The sequence below is a fragment of the Lactuca virosa genome, chromosome 3 (genome assembly GCF_052849685.1).
Source record: "Lactuca virosa cultivar CGN04683 chromosome 3, Lactuca_virosa_CGN04683_v6, whole genome shotgun sequence".
NCBI classification, from domain to species: domain Eukaryota; kingdom Viridiplantae; phylum Streptophyta; class Magnoliopsida; order Asterales; family Asteraceae; genus Lactuca; species Lactuca virosa.
Genome location: NC_136428.1, coordinates 187,826,695 through 187,844,530, shown reverse-complemented (window position 1 = coordinate 187,844,530; position 17,836 = coordinate 187,826,695).

The following is a 17,836-nucleotide window of genomic DNA, read 5'->3' as shown; positions in this document are numbered from 1 at the left end:
ATCTCAGATAGAGACAGTAGGTTTACTTCACGCTTTTGGCAATCGCTTCAGAAAGCTATGGGAACGCAACTTGACATGAGCACTGCCTACCACCCACAAACGGATGGTCAAAGCGAGCGAACCATTCAAACGCTAGAAGATATGTTTCGCGCGTGTGTGATAGACTTTGGAAAATCGTGGGATACCCAGTTGCCTTTGATCGAGTTCTCATACAACAACAGTTATCACTCGAGCATTAAAATCGCTCCTTTCGAAGCATTGTACGGGCGTAAGTATAGATCACCGTTGTGTTGGGCTGAGGTAGGGGACACCCAACTAGCAAGAGGGCAAACGCCAAACAATGCCTTAACGAGACCGAAAATCATACGTGAGACGACCGAAAAGATAGTTCAGATCAGGGCCCGACTGCAATCATCACGAGACAGACAAAAGAGCTACGCCGACAAGCGGCGGAAGCCCTTGGAATTCAGAGTCGGAGATAGGGTGTTACTAAAAGTCTCTCCTTGGAAAGGAGTGATTCGTTTTGGAAAGCGAGGAAAACTAAACCCTCGATACAATGGACCCTTCGAGATTCTTGCACGAATCGGTCCAGTAGCTTATAGACTGCAGCTACCCGCTGAGCTCAGTAGTGTACACCCTGTGTTCCACGTTTCCAATTTGAAAAAGTGCTTATCCGACGAGACTCTCGTCATTCCATTAGAAGAAATCGAAATCAACGAGAATCTTATGTTCATCGAGGAACCAGTCGAAATCATGGACAGAGAGGTGAAGCGTACTAAGCAGAGCCGCATTCCGATTGTGAAGGTTCGATGGAACGCGAGACGCGGACCAGAATTCACATGGGAACGCGAGGATCAAATGAAGCAGAAGTACCCTCACCTATTCTCGCATTCTCAAATCTAGCTTTCAAAAGAATTTCGGGACGAAATTCCCTCTAACGGGGGGATGATGTCACAACTAGGAATTTTGATGCTTGTAACTACAACAATTATATCAATTATGAACCAACAATGTGAAAACATGTATGATGCTTATTCAATAACAACAAAACTTCAATCCAACACTGTATTCAAGCACTGCAAATAGTTAACCAAGAATTGGAAACCCTAGAGATCCCGGTTTAAGTCCATTTTGGACTAGGATTTCCTTATTGGGCCTAATGGACCAATAAGCTTCCAATTTAACTATCATGAACATAGAACCCTCAAATGGACCCTAATTGGGCCTATATACATGAAACATAATATATTGGGCCTTATAAGCCTAAAATGAACTAGGTTGTCTTTAATGGGCCTTATTGGACCACAACAAATTTATGTAGCCCTAATAGATCATAAAAATCATTCCTTGATTTATTTTGGGTCGAAAATCACCTAATGGAATTATGATATGGGCTTAAGCATTAAAGGGCCCAAATCTTCTTTTTCCTTCTCCTCTTCTCGGCCCAACAACACAAAAGAGGAAGAGTTGACTTTAGGATTGCCACCTCCCTATTACATCTTGGTTCTCCATGCAAATTCCCATGTTTCCATGCATGTCAACTCACAAGTCTCTCTCTTCCCCTCTCTCTTTTCTACCCTCGGCCGAGAACCATAAAGAAACACACACACCTCACAAAAAATTCTCTCTAAACCACTCTCAAGATCATCCTCTTCTCCTTTGAAGATCTCGAAACTTTAGCTAGAAATCTAAGGATTTTCATCAAGTAGTTCACATCCTTGGTAAGTTATTGCTTTGATTCATAACATATCTTCTTCATTTCATCAACAATCTCCCTTATCTTATACAAAATTCGTGATCTTGTCTCTTAGAACACATCTAAGTCAAAAATCTTCCAAGAAGACTTGCTAAGATCGAAACTTTCCTCATTTCTTCCTTCAAAACCGAAACCACAACTCAAGGTGAGCTTCATACCCCTCTCTTTTCGGTTTTTATATGTTTTATGGGGGAGAATACAAGAAAAATGTGTAGATCTATGTGTATGTGTATGCTATGTGTGATTTTATGCATGTATGTGTGATTTTATGTGTTTTTGTGATAAACATGTAGCCAAAAAGGAGTGATATCTCGAGATCTATGACATGAGAAAGAAAACAAACATGATCTAAGTTATGTTACACTAAACAAGTCAAAAATGATAGCTTATAAGATTGTGATGAACATATTCCAACATAAAAATCCATTTTTGGGCTTAGATTGTCAAATATACAAAAATTGGGTTAAAGGTTGCCAAATCACGGTTTCTTAAGGGTTAAAAGAGCCAAAACAGTTACAATAATTGTTTTTATGAATATTATTATTTTTAAAGGACTTAAAATGGAATTTCTAGCTTAATGGGCTAATTTTGGGCTTTTCAGCCCAACAAGCCCAAAATTGCAAAAAAAATGGCATTTAAAGGGGCTGAATTGGTAAACTTTTCAAAACAGGGGATAAAAAGTGTAATAAAACTATTTCAAGGGTTAAAAATGCTTTTCATTTCCAAAAAGGATAAAAAATGAAAAGTTTTTAGATTTTGGGCTAAAAGTGTAAAAATTGCAAAAAGTTGGGCTCTAACCGGAAAATACTATTCTGGAAGGGCTGAAACTGTCAACAAAATACGTTTTGAGTTAGAAATATCATTTCAACAAATCTATGATGCAAAAGTGTCAAGAAAATGTTTTAAGGGCCTAAAATGACTTTTCTTTTATATAAAGGACTAAAATTGTTATTTTATAAAAAGAAAGGGGCTGAAAAGGTTAAACTACTGTTTTTAAACCAATTACTTTATTTATTTATAGAATATTGAGTCAAAAATACTAATATACGGCTTACAAAAATCGAAAGGCAAATACACGTATAACTCCAAATATCGTTATAAACGAATCGCTCGGTCTCGAGTCGATACAAAAACAACGAACGTTCAACCAAACCCTCCACTAGAGATGCGTTACCTAAGACGAGTAAACATTCAAACTTTGGGCTTGAAAATTTCAAATCATGCTTGTTGGACCTTGCAAGTCCATTTACATGATCTTTGGGCCCAAAAGGGATAACGCTTATGTGTCATTAGGCCTCCTATGGCCCAATTCCATATAAAAGGACTTTCAATAGCTTTTATGTTCTATTGGGCCCTAGTGGTCCATTAGTATTGCTAGTAAGGTCAAAGTAATCAAATGCGAGATGGGCCAACGTGTCCTTCGCATCCTCGACAGCCTAAAAGTACTTACGATGGTAGCAGGACTTCGTACTCCTCTTCTCTTCGTTTGCTAAGGCTTATGAGTAATAAAGGTAGACAGTAATCAAGGTGGTTTGGATTACGTGAGTAATCACGGACGGTACCTCTATGGGTCGTTCGTAGTTGACAGTTATAACCAGCCTTTACCGGACCTCGTTATAATGACTCACTAGTAATGATACTATCCGACACCACCCGAGAAATCAAGGAAGAGTAATCAATATTCATTCGACGTGACGGTATAACAATTAGTAATCAAGTATATCTTTCGACATCGGAAAACATCGGGTTTTCCGGGGAAATCAACACCACTCGCTCGTAAACTCTATAACTATAATACAAAACACCCTTTTTAGATATATGCCTTGAAATCATTCATGCATCAACTTATGGATCTTCACACTTTGATAAACTATTGTCTTTTCAGAAAATATCGGATTTTCTGGGTTTTACAAACTATACAAATCATTTTTATCACAAATTTGCTTATGAACTCACCAACATTCCATATGTTGACGTTTTCCAAAATAACTTGTATTCTCAGGTAACAGGTAAGCGGAAGGGTAATACCAAGTATGTTAGAATGTTTTGTTTTGAAAACTCTGAAACATTTTGTGTTATGAATGTGTAATATTTAAAACAATGTACTGGATGTAAACAATATCAGTTGTAATGTATTGATGCATGGTGATGTTTATGTTATGATTCATGTATATTCATTGTGATGGTATTCAATTTAAGTCACGCAAGCCCCCGGACGTTTCCGCCGTCTGGTTTGGGGGGTGTGACATATATATATATATATATATATATATATATATATATATATATATATATATATATATATATATTTATATATATATATATATATATATATATATATATATATATATATATATGTATGCATAGTAACAACTTGAATCCTTGAAATACTACAAAGTTTTATGACGTGCTTTTTATGATATATAATGTCATTTTCACGATAAAATAACCATAATACGTATACGAAAAGTTTATACTAGTTTATTTGTAACAATATGTTAAATTGTTAAATAACATTTTTATAAACTAGATTTATTGTATTTTCACATAAAGGATAATATGTTTGTATAAACAAAGTATATATAGTCAAATGGTTCAAATGGAATTAATGTTTTAAAATTGGATTGATTTTGTTAAGAAATCTCCATGGGAGGGACTGAAATGCTTAATTTAAATCAAAGTTTGAATATTGGGATTTGGTTTGCTAAGAATAACCAAAAGAGGGGTTATTTTGATTAATTGAGTTCAATGTTTGGGGGCTGGGACTGATTTCATAAAGTTTTGTCAAATGAGGGTAAATTTTGTCCGTTTTATAAATACAAAATGATTTTAGATCTTTTATAAAAAGAAATCTCATGGAGGGACTGTTTTTGTTTAATGTCCCAAACTTAAATGAAATTAGGGCTTTTGTGCCCGTTGCCATTCGTTGATCGGGTAAAGGAAAAGAGAGATCGTCTCTGGGGTTCGACGACGCCGAAGGGAAAAGAAGGGAGAAGCAGCCAGGCTGCTTTCATCCTCGTTTGGCTTTGAGGTCCGAAGGGAAAAAAAGGAGTAACAGCGTGTAGGGGAAGCTGCCCTCCGGCGAGCCTTCAGCTTCGATTGGTCATCGTCTTTGTCTACTCACGAAGGAAAACGAACGGAAGCGGTCAAAAGACCGGTCACCGATTGGTGGTAACAGTCGCTGATCGAGCGGTGTTTGGGGGTTGTGCTCGACGGGAACAATATAGAAGATGGGGGGTGTTTGGTTTTTGTGGCTTCCAAAAAAAAGGATGAAGAAGTTGTTGCTTATTTTTTTGTGATTTATTATCCGATTTTGGAAAACCTTAGGAGTCTTGGCAGTACTTTAAAAATCTTGGAATGATTTTTAGTTAACTTGTATAAATCATTTTGGTTAAACATGTAGAGATCATTTTGGCCAAGTATAAACTCCTTGAATTGTACTAGTGATACACATGTATAAGTATTTGGATAATAAGGTGCATATTATACATGTATTTGTGTATGTATTAGTGTATTGTTTTAAATAATTTATCATGTATTTTAAACAAAAATAAATGGTTGAACATTTGAGTCAAAATGTATAAATTATGATACCGAAATCTGTAATGTCACGCTTCTTATTATATATATATATATATATATATATATATATATATATATATATATATATATATATATATATATATATATATATATATATATAGGGTGAGGTTCAATAGAGAACCATAATTAACCAAATAACCAATGACCAATCTTTTTTTCAACTTTTAGAACTTAATTTTTTATCAAAAAAAAAAAAACTAAAATACAGAAATTCATAATTTTTATCATTTTTCCAATGATATCAAATTCGAAAGGAAAAAAAAATCGTCAAATTCACAATGTGAATATTTGAAAATTCACAATGTAAATCTAAATTCACACGGTGAATCCGAAAAATATGTTTAACATTCACAATGTTATGTTATGAATTTAGATATTTTTAGTTTTTTTTTTCGATAAAAAATAAGCTCTAAAACTTAAAAAAAAAAATTAGTTCTTTGGAGAACCAATAATTATGATTCTTTATTGAACTTTTCTATATATATATATATATATATATATATATATATATATATATATATATATATATATATATATATATATATTGGAAACAAGAAAACATGTACTATGAGACTAGAATGCTTGCTTTTCTTACAACTGTTTAATACGAAATTTTAGTTTTTCAGACGTATTCTTAGGGTTGCAGTTTGAGTTGTTTCATTTGTTTGTCAGATTACATATTTGGAAGTAAGCTACCATTCGATATTTTATAATAGTTGAAATGAACTCATTTATTTTACAAAAGATGCTCTAAAACTCAATAAGTCATGTTAGAAAGAGATTTACTGTGAATTGACTGTCCATGGTCTTTGACCTAAATTTCAGGATGTCACAAAATGTGACAACCCGATACTTTCTAGTCAATAAAAGACAATTCCGTTAAATAAAATTTTGAATTTTGTTTATTCCGTTAAGCTCGTGAGGGTTAGGAAATAATCTAAAATATATAAATAAAGTTTATATAAGTTTCGAAACCAAAAACACTCGAAAAATCAAGTTTTTCCCTCGAAAATCAGCAAACTTGTCCAGCCATGCGTTTTCGGCCGAAAACCCTCGGGCCGAAAACCTGTTTTCGGCCGAAAACCCTCGGGCCGAAAACCTGTTTTCGGCTGTGAACCCATCTCCGGCTGAAAACCCAACCGATATAAACGTTTTTCCCAGGAAACTTGATCATTTCTCACTCATTTCACCCGAAAACTCTCTCAAATCGCTCCCAAGAACACTCATACATTCACGTGGGAATCATCAAATCTTCATACTCTTCCTCAAGAACACCAAGAACAACCTTCATATCTTCAAGGACCGAAAACACCAGCAGAACTGGGAACCGTTTTCGGCCGCAAACCCGTGTTCGGCCGAAAACCCATTTTCGGCCGAGAACACCTTGGAACCGAAAACCCTCATTTCATTTCCAACACCCTTGGTAACTATGTTTTATAACACTTTAAATTAATGGTATCGCTAATTTTAAATACAATTATGTGTTTAATTATCATTTAAGATTCCGTTAATTTCGTGTACAACAACTCGAGGGTCATCTTTCCAGTCTCGCGGTCCAACACGTGCACAAAGAAATGTGAGTTCATACCCCAACATTTTTAACGCTTTTAGTGTTTTCAGGGGAGGGGGGGATACAAGTAAAACACAAGGATTTTTGTGTTTTTATACAAACGCTTTCAAACAAATTTAAAACTTTTGCAATTGATACAAACCGAGAAATTACTACATTTTATAAAAATATTCAGATATTTTTATCCCTTTTGTAACATGCTGAGCATAAGGGCAGTTTCCAACATACAACCAAAATTTAAAAGTTTTTCGTACAATACTTTACATACAAATCAAACTATGGTCGATTTAGTTTGGGAACATTCCAGAATTTTTTACAGAATTCAATACATGCAACAAGAACATACATACAAAACTATAATAGGTATAGTTTGGCATTAAATACATAGTTTTACTAACTCAAGAGCCTTATACATTAACGAACATATAAACTATGGTAGATATAGTGTATGGTATACTATACTATTATCTGAATTCAAGAGTACGATACTAAATGATTATTTAAGTATAATTATTTTTACTCTACAAGTCATACATACGGTTTCAAGTAGAAGAGAACACTACAACACTACACGTAAACTAGTTAATACAGGGTTGTGAGGCACTACTTCAATTGTACCCTACGGGGGTACGTAACTAAATCCTATTACAGTATAACCAGAGTCTCCTTGAGGGAGAGCGTGAGATTTGTGTATAGATCTATACGAGACTGACAATCTCACACCTGAACTGCTAGCTACAGTTAGGCAGGCATGCCTGGGGTGACAAATGTCATAACATTTGACGCCTGAAGAACGTCGTAGAGGTCACTAGGTCACATCAAGCATGGTTGTACCAAACTCACAACAATATAAACTAACCATTTGTTTACGGGATTTCCATTCTTCAAATAGTTTTTTTAATTAATAGAACTACTATACATACTGGTGCAACCAGGGTTTTCATACAAGAACATACTATACATACTGGTGTTAGCCAGGATTTTCATACAATACAATACTTTACATTACTGGTGGTATCTAGGGATTTCATACAAGAGTTTTCATACAAAACAATACAATACAATATAGCTGGCGGTAACCAGGCATACAAACTAACACTTTAGTATACAACTACAGAACACAGTAACGAACATACACTTTGGTCTTAGGTTTTAAGACTACTTTACATCACTAAAGAAAATATTGGATTTTCTTGAGAAACATACAAACGTTTTCACAGATTCAAAGACAGGTTTTCATTACAAAAACACACTTTTGAACTCACCAACTTAAATGTCAATACACTTTCAATACCCCTTGTATTCTCACGGAACCGGTAGATAGGTACACCCGCAGGTTTTTAAGAAGACGGTGCTTTTAGAGTCGCATCTTTTATACTTTTGTTATACATTTTTGATGTGATACAAACTATGTATTGAACATATGTAAATACTATATTTAATCAATGTAATGGTCGTGTTTGCTTTGATTACTATTATACAATTGTTGTGATACTGAATATGACGTCCTCCGCCCCCGAACGTTTTAGTCGTTCCGGTTTGGGGGTGTGACACAAAATAAGACCCAACTGGTCATCATGCACACACTATGGCATAAGTAACACAGTGAGAAGACTCGCCTGAACGAAGAGCTGAAATCCACTACTTAAAGTCCCATAGAATTAGCTACACGAACATCCTAAACTACATATAAGCTATACCTTAGACTATACCTTAACACCGCTCAAAGTTCAACCAAAAGCCAAACTGGTCAAAAGTCAACGGTCAAACCTCTGCTGACCTATGCTTAGCATAGCATACTACTCTACCATAGCGTAGAGGACTCTTCTACGCTTAACATATAGGTAGCTATGCTCAACGTAGCCCTATAAATCCAATAACTTTATTAAGCTCTTAATACAAAAAGCCAATCCCTTAAAATTTCAGATATAGACCATTAGAATGTCTTAATGGACAAGGTTCCAACATTACCTATTAAGGCACTCCCATCAAGCAAGATCTATACTTTATACATTAAAATGGCCAAAAATGCTAACCTAACTTGCATGTTTTAATGAACAAGCACCAAAACACCACTTTCCAAGTCCAACAAGTCCTAACAGTGTTCCCTGTAGCTTAAAAGGTGCTAAAGTTCTCTCAACTCCCAAAACACAAGATTAAGGGACCAAAAGGCGACAAAAATGCCCAATAACAAGATCTAAGAAACCAATGAGAAAGTTAGAAGCTTTTTACTTACAATGGTCTAGAAATGTGACAAATTTGTTGAATCTTTACTTGAACCTTTCTTCCATGCACTTTAAAAACATCTTGTTCTTCAAGATTTACCCACCAAATGAAGAAGATAAGCTCACAAAAAACACTAAGGCTCTAAAACAAGAAAGATGAGGCTAGGGTTTCTCAAGGAATGATATGACGTGATGGAGGCTGGTTATGGGAAGGATCCCAAGAAGTTAGAGCCTTTAAATATGGCTTAAAACCTTAGGTTTATGGTTTTGGTCTACATCGGCTACGCTCAACATAGAATAACCTACGCTCAAAGTAGGTTATTAGGTGCACGATTATTATTCTTTAGCTACACTCAATGTAGGGGGCTTTCCTACTCTCAGCGTATGGTAAAATTCACAAATTCCATTTCAACTTCAAACAATCATAAATTCTTCTTTTCAATGCCATTTTCGGTGATCATTATATCCACACGAAGGTATTGACAAGCCCCGCAATTCTATCTAATTATTTTTTAATTAAAACATAGCTAATGAAATTCATTAATTCAAGAAAAGAAGTCTAAAATATCACTGTTCCCATTTTACCCTTTGGCTCCAAAGCACAATTCAATGCTTAAATCATTTAACCAACATCATCAAAATTCAATAGGGTCTAAACTCTATTACTTTGAGGCCCCAACACATCTGAGTTATCAAATTGCAGTCCAAAATCTGTAAATAATAAACATCCTGAAACTGGGTGTTACATGCAAGTAGGGGAGATCTAAAAAAAATCCATAAGGGGGTTGGAGGGTGTTTAAAGAATGATTTTTTAGGATAGATAATGTAGAACAAATCTAATTTAAGTGGGGGAGATTTGTAACGCCCGTTTTCCAAAATAGATTAGTTGGTGACCTGAAGGAGTCAAAAGTATGATTTTTAGGAAAATCATTAGCCAGGACATGTCATGGCGTGTTTTGTGTGTGTATCCTGATTGTCACCACGACATGGCATGAAGGGTACCACAATGAGGTGGTTGTAGCAACCCAAGCCAATGGTTTTTAGGATTTATCCCATATTTAAGCATCTTAATTCATGGATTAGGTCTTCTCCATCAGCCTCCATTTCCTTATTTCGATAATCTAGCCTCCACGCATGATTGAGAGCTTGTTTGCTTGATTGAAGAGCTTGTTATTCGATTTTGGTGAAGCTTGAGGAAGGAGGAAGTTCATATTGGCACAAGGAAGAAACGAACTAGCTTGGATCCATCACTCACTTATGATGTTTGAGTTATTGATGGTATAAAGTTCATACTTTGAGCTTTGATCTCCTTGTTTCTAGTTTGAGTTCATTTTGGATGATTTTGGTCCCTTCCATGGATGCTATTGGAGTTTGAGGATCTCTAGAGCTTGTTGAGGATCCAAATGGTCATTAGGTTTCAGAAAATGAGAAAAGAGTCATGTTTGGGACTATCTTTTGTTCTTGAGAAAGTTTTGGACATATTAAGGACTTAATGGACTTATGGTTGTAGATCTTTCTTTAAAGTAAGGTCCTAATGGATAAAATTTGAAACTTTATCTAGTATGTCAATGAGAAGGATTACACCTTAAGTTTTGACCCTTAATATGTAAGGATTAAGCTCTTAATGAAGAATTGTAGAATCTACCGGTGACCACGAATTGAATTTGTTGAACGTTGGCCGTGGACTATTGACCAGTTTGACCTTGGTTCAAACTTGGAGAATTTGGATTGTTCTTTAAGGATTTTTTCTGTGTTTGGTGATAGTCGGTTTGAAGTTTTGATCAATACAAGGGGCGGGAGTGTTGCGGTGCTTCTCCGATTCTTTGGTTCAGGTGAGTTTCTCACTATGCCACGTATTCCATTATATATCCTTTCCATGGTAGGATAGAGGTACTGTTAGAGTACAAGTATGCTAGTTGGCTAGGATAACTTCTTGTTATGCGTGTGTAATTGAGGACCCCTTGGTGTCTTGGTATGTTAGACCGGTATGGTCTTGCATGTTGATCGTATGATACTGTTCGAAGTTATGTTTGGTTAGGGTAAATAGGGAATGCCAGTTATCAGGATTGGTTATGATTGAACAAAGAATCACTTAATTGAGAAGTGATCAATAAAAGGGTTACTCGGGAAGGCCAGTTGTCGAGATTATGTGTGACTGGCTAGCGAATGACTTAATTGAGAAGTGGTCAGTGGCAGGGTAACTATGGAAGACTAGTTACCAAGGATATGTAATATGATAGTATATTCTATGTGTTTACGTTACATGATTATGTGGTAATGATAGTATTGGTTCGATGTAGTTTAAATTGGATAGCCTGAGAATTCTTGGTCTAATGCCTTATTGTTATGTTCTTGTCTGATTCTACGCTTTTAGGTGAATCATATTTTCGACTTTCTATCTGATCTATGATTCCATATGACTTTATGTAATGTATGAAAGACCAGGATTTCTCCCTTAGGAATTATATTAAAGATCATGGGAGGACCATGTCATTAAGATCATAGGAGGACCATGGCAATCGTACGTAAGACTGTGGGAGGATCACAACATTCACACAATCTGTACCGATATGTATGTTGTTTGTATGTTGATAAGTCGGCGTTAGAGTCGAGGACATTATGTAGATGCATTATATGTATGGTGGAATATGTGGTATACTGGGGAACTCACTAAGCTTTATTCTTACAGTTATGATTTAAACATTTTGAGGGTTGTTCGTGAAAGAGTCCGACGCGACTGTACAGACACATCAAAGATATTCGTGAAACATCCCAAAAACACAGTGTGAAATTTTCGTTTTAAATCAGTAATAAAACCATATTCATCAAACGTCATATAAGAATCATAAACGATATATCTCAAAATATCATAACAACTGTCAAATATATCAGAGTATAAACATCCCAGACTGAACAAATGGTGTGTGCACTGCAATCTTTCTGAGCTCCTCTTTTGAAAACTGAGTACCTGAAACTAAAACTGAAAACTGTAAGCACGAAGCTTAGTGAGTCTCCCAAATCCACCACATACCATCTACACATAGCATGCAAATACTGGCCCCCGCCCACTGCATCGGGCCCCGCCCGGCATCGGACCGAAGTCCGGAACTAGCTTGGGCCCCGCCCGGCATCGGACCGTAATCCGGAACTAGCTTGGGCCCCGCCCACTACATCGGGCCCCGCCCGGCATCGGACCGAGGTCCGGAACTAGCTTGGGCCCTGCCCGGCATCGGACAGAAGTCTGGAACTGACTGAACATAGCATAGCATAATCATAACTACTAACATAAACACATATACTGCATACTGCATCGGACCGAAGTCCGGAACACATAACACAAAGACATGCTTGAATCACAAAGACCTCAAGCACACTGAACTACTGCATCGGACCGAAGTCCAGAACTACTGCTAACTAAACGGGCCGGTATTGTGGCCGTAGACCCGTTCCTACTGGAAGGAAACTCACTTCACACTGCTGAAGTCCCGTAGACACAACCCCACACTGCTGAAGTCCCGCAGACTCAACCCCAGCTGCAAGATGACAGATTCCCGAACTGTCAACACCAAAATAACACCCAATTAATAATTGGGTTCTAACACATACTATAAATACATACTTTTGATAATTACTACATTACCCCTAGCTTGGCTTACCCAAGCCCAAGGCCCAATCCATAGGCCCAAAGTCAACTAGGGATCAAAGCCCAACATATGGCCCAATTTTCCAAATTGGGCCCAAACCTCTACATGGACTTCCCTTAAGGCCCAATTGTTCAATCCAGTCCAACATGTCTCATTCTAGGGGCCCAATATCATACAACCATCTAGGCCCCAACTATGGCCCAATTTTCCAAATTGGGCCCAATCCTTCATATGGGCCTTACCCTAAAGCCCAACTAATTACTCTAGTCCATTTAATTATTCTTGGATGGCCAAACACAAAGCCCAAGTGAAATTAGGGTTTCACATAAAATGACGATTAGGGTTAAGTGTTTCTCACTTAACCCATTAAGGACCTAATCCATTAAGTCCTTTACTCTACTAGATAAATGATATGGTAGAATTGGGCTTAATACACAATCCAATCTCAATGGCCCAAAAGTGGGTCCAAATAAGTCTAAGGCCCAATTACTCACAATTAGGGTTTTCTATACCCTAATTAGGGTTTTTCACTCAAACATGGCCCAATAGGCCCAAAACTAATCCTTAAGTCCATTAGGGTTTTGCTTGCGGGGCACCACCCACTACCACCTCGGGTAGTGGTGGTCAATGGCGGCTTGCGGCGGCGGCCACCACCTTACGGTGGTGGTTTTAATTCTTTTCATTAATCTTTTCGCTAATTACAATTACAAGGCTTTTAACCCACAAATAAACACACCCACTAACTACTCTATCACACACACACAGCTACCCTAGTGGTGGCCGGTGGTGGCTTGTGGCGGCAGCCACCACCTCACGGTGGTGGTAGTGACCTTTCTTCGATTTTTCCGGCCAAGCCAAACCACACACAACACACACTAATAACATAAAACACACCCACACACATGCTTCTACTATGAACGGATCCAGCCACCCTCCGGTGGCGGTTGGCGGTGACGATTGCATGAAATGGCGGGCAGCGGCGACACTAGCGGCAACCACAATGTCATCGGGACTCCGCCGCTGAGGTAGTAGGGGCGACACAACAACGAAAGATGGTGGAGAAGGTGGATGGATCGGAAAGCAACCCTAGCAGTTGCGACAATGGGCAACAGTTTCGTCTTCCATGGCTCGACAACAACATTTATCGATGGTGTTGACGGACACGGCGGAAGAAGAAGAAGAAACCCGGAGAGGTGGCCCAACAGCGGCATGGTGGCGACAACAACTCTATCAGCCGGAGATGGCGGCGCGAGTCATAGCAGTGGGCAGCGGATGAATCCGCCGGCGGTCCTTGTCTTCATTATAAAAGAAATAGCAGCAACGCACGGTCTCGCCGGTCATCAACGGATTGCGGTGGTCGGAGGAACAACGGTGAATGGGTGGTGGCCGGCGGTTGGGAGGCATAAGGAGGGGGGGTGTGAGTGACGGCTGCTAAGGGCTCCTAGGGTTAGGGTTCCTGAAGAGTGACGGGTTTATATACCCGGTTACTTCAAAACTTCCCATAATATGCAATTCCAGCCCCTCCTTCTTTTATTCCTTTCAATCTAAGTCCCTATTTTACCCTTTTAACCCCATCCTCTGAAATTCTTTACAAATCAACTCCAGAATTTACCAATTAGCCCCTTGACCAATAAAATCTTCTCAAAAGAAGTCCCATAAAGTACCATTTAGTCCCTGGTTTCATAAATACTTACAAAACTAACCTGGAACTCACACTTTTATCCCCCAACTTCTAATATTGTAACAATTAACTCCTCGAGACCAACTCTTATTATCAAATTATTGATTTTAGGGCTACTATCCATTCATCAACTTTATCTATTTATTCATTTAATAAACGGGGTGTTACAACTCTCCCCCACTTAAATTAGATTTCGTCCTCGAAATCACTCCTTATCATACCTTACACGCTAACCACTCAAGTAACATGGTCACCATCCTGGGCGCACCTTAATCTTCTCAGGGTAACTGTGACCAATCGCAACAAAGCCCTAACATCTGCAGGTGAACTAATCCCCCGCAACAAGTTCACATCTACTTCCTTTGGATTCTGATGTCCCGAGATGCTCTGAATCCCTGACAGACCACTCATACTAGGTCATTATTGCCGAATCTGGTCCTCTTGTCTCTCAGCTGCCTACCCATCTCCTGATAACTCAAGGCTCCCATTAGAAAAACAGAATCACAACTCCATTATCCCTGTGATTCACTTATACTTGGCCAATGCTCAACTATTTCCACTGTGAGTGACTTGTCACTATCCATTTCAACCAGCTATTCTGGCCGCACTTGCAACCTAAACACAATTACTAACACTGCCCAAACACTGAAACTGCACGAACACTGAACTTCCTGAAGGAGTATGTTGCCACATGGCTGCTTCCGGAAATCTATCTAGGACTTCCTGGTCTCAACTGATTCGCCAATCATCTGAAGTACCGGGTTCCGGCCTGGTTGCAGAGCCAAAGGACTCCCACTTAGTCGCCTCACACGACTTCTGAACAAATTCCTTCTCTAGAACTAGTTGCCACTAGTTACCATGCCACTGAGGCTCTAATAACTTTCTGATCTAACTGATCGACTCCATACGTCGAATCCTGACGTCACCAAACCCAAGGCTCAAAGTGATTGCTACATGACCATTGGTAGCCTCATGTCATAAATGACCTTAATCAGTCCACTGCTTCCTTGCTCTCATCTCTGTAGTGGCGCTTCTACAATCTTATCACTGGCTTAACCAGGTCTAATCCGTCTGGGAAATTCCGAAATCCAATCTGTGGATTTCCATTTCCTCACTGCTACACCCGAACTGGTGGGTACTACTGTTCTTTCCGCATCCTAACAATGCACTCACGTTAACTACCAACCTAGTGAATGCTACGGTTACACCCACAGACTTACAACACTCTATCACTGTCTGGCTGCTAGTGAATGCTACGGCTACCCCGCAGACTTACAACACTCTAACACAATCTAACTACTAGTGAATGCTACGGCTACACCCGCAGACTTACAACACTCTATCACTATCTGGCTGCTAGTGAACGCTACGGCTACACCCGCAGACTTACAACACTCTAACACTATCTGGCTGCTAGTGAATGCTACAGCTACACCCGTAGACTTACAACACTCTGACACTATCTCATTCGCTGGTTACTGATCCGAACACATCCAGCGTCGAGCATACACATGACCTAGCATCCAAAACTAAACCCATGTCCTGACTGGAATCCCCCACGTGATTCCCTAAGGCTTGCTAGCAAACATTACGGGAACGTGATCTCCTTATTGGCAAGTTTTTACGAACTTCCATCTCACATTATCATCAAACCATACAACCGCTTAAGCTGTCTTCCTTCCTAACAAAGATGCGAAACTTATCCTAGTCTCAAAACTGCTCCCGCTTTCTGAATCCTTGGGCGATTCTCCCCCACTTTGATTCAGCTAATGCCTTACAGCACACAAAACTGGAAGAATTCCCAATCCTTCTCACCACCCATGACCAATCTGCTAGAATCCACGCTTACCATTCCTAGTGTTTCAATGCTAGCTAGTCCAAAAGATCACACAACTTCTAAAAAATCCGAATAAATCTCCGGTAATAACCCGCTAGACCCAGGAAGCTCTGAATCTCAATTGGAGACCTCGGAATCTCCCACTGCATCACGGCCTCTAACTTGGCCGGATCGACTAAAATACCCTTCTAATTGACAAGGTGCCTAAGAAATTGCACCCCGCACAACCAGAATTCACAATTGGAGAAGCTTGCGAAAATTCTCTCCCTTCTCAAAGTCTCTAGCACCTCCCTCAGGTGCTTCTCGTACTGCTCCTCAGTCTTGGAATAAACCAAGATGACGCTGTACTTTCCCAAATCCCGCAATTTGAGAAATGATCTTTCACTATCCGCTAATAATTCTCAGCATGCAATTGGCATATGACATCTCTTGAAAATATAATTCAGACACAAACCAAGGCTAACTCAGGGTTGCACTTACTCCACCCTTGGAAAAAAGGCTCCCTTGTGCAGTTTCCCGCAAGTGCTGTACTGAATCTAACCCTGCTAGTCTCTCAAAAGCTGATCCGAAATCTAGGGTCTCCTCCCGAGACCCTTCAATATAAGCAACTGATGTGGTTCCCTCTTACCAATGTGCTCCAAGTCCATACCCCGTTCTCAAGCTCCAGAAGTCATATCATTCAGGGTCTTGCACCCCGAGATACTCACAATCTCCCTACTATCATTCTACAGTATGTTCTGATAACTTACCTTCTTCATTTCCTCATCTGCTGCATACTGTGGTACCATATAAACTCTTTCCCGTGACTTGGCAGTGATCTCTGCCACAGTCTCAGTTGCCTGGTGGAGATCTAACAACTCTTGCGCCAACTGTTGCGCCTCAATCGCCTGGGCACACTCTGCCCATAATCTGGTCTAAGTGTCATCCCATGACATAGCATTAACCGCATCATCACTCAACTCCCTACCAACTTCTTCCTATCAATCTCGTGCTCTATCCCTCGAGGGACAGGAAGTAAGTCAGATCTTGTCTCCTTTCGAGACAATGTTTGGTACGAAAAGTGTTGGCAACATCTGCCAACCATCTGCTGCTAACCATAGGGTCCCTAACCCCCATGACAATCTGAAGCCTCACAAACTCTGAATTCCTGAAACGTCAACGTACGGGTCTCTATCATGACTGCTATCTCAGTGAGGAAAGCACTCGACCTCTCATCACAAATCTCTATACTTCCCTCCTTGATCACACGGAGGATCACAGGAGTCTGGTCGATGATACTGCGCATCATTCTCGGATGGAATGAACTCCCTCATCTATTCATCAATCTGCCCAGCTACAGAGTCCGAGCCTGATCCCTTGTCGACACCAGAACTACCATCTGGTCTACCACGTAGCGCCATTATACTCGGCAACACACGATCACTAACATCACAATACTCATCCAAACTCGAGGGATCTCACACACTACAAGTTCCCTGGTCTTATCTCAGCCTTCCTTGATTCGAGTACAGATCCTCTGC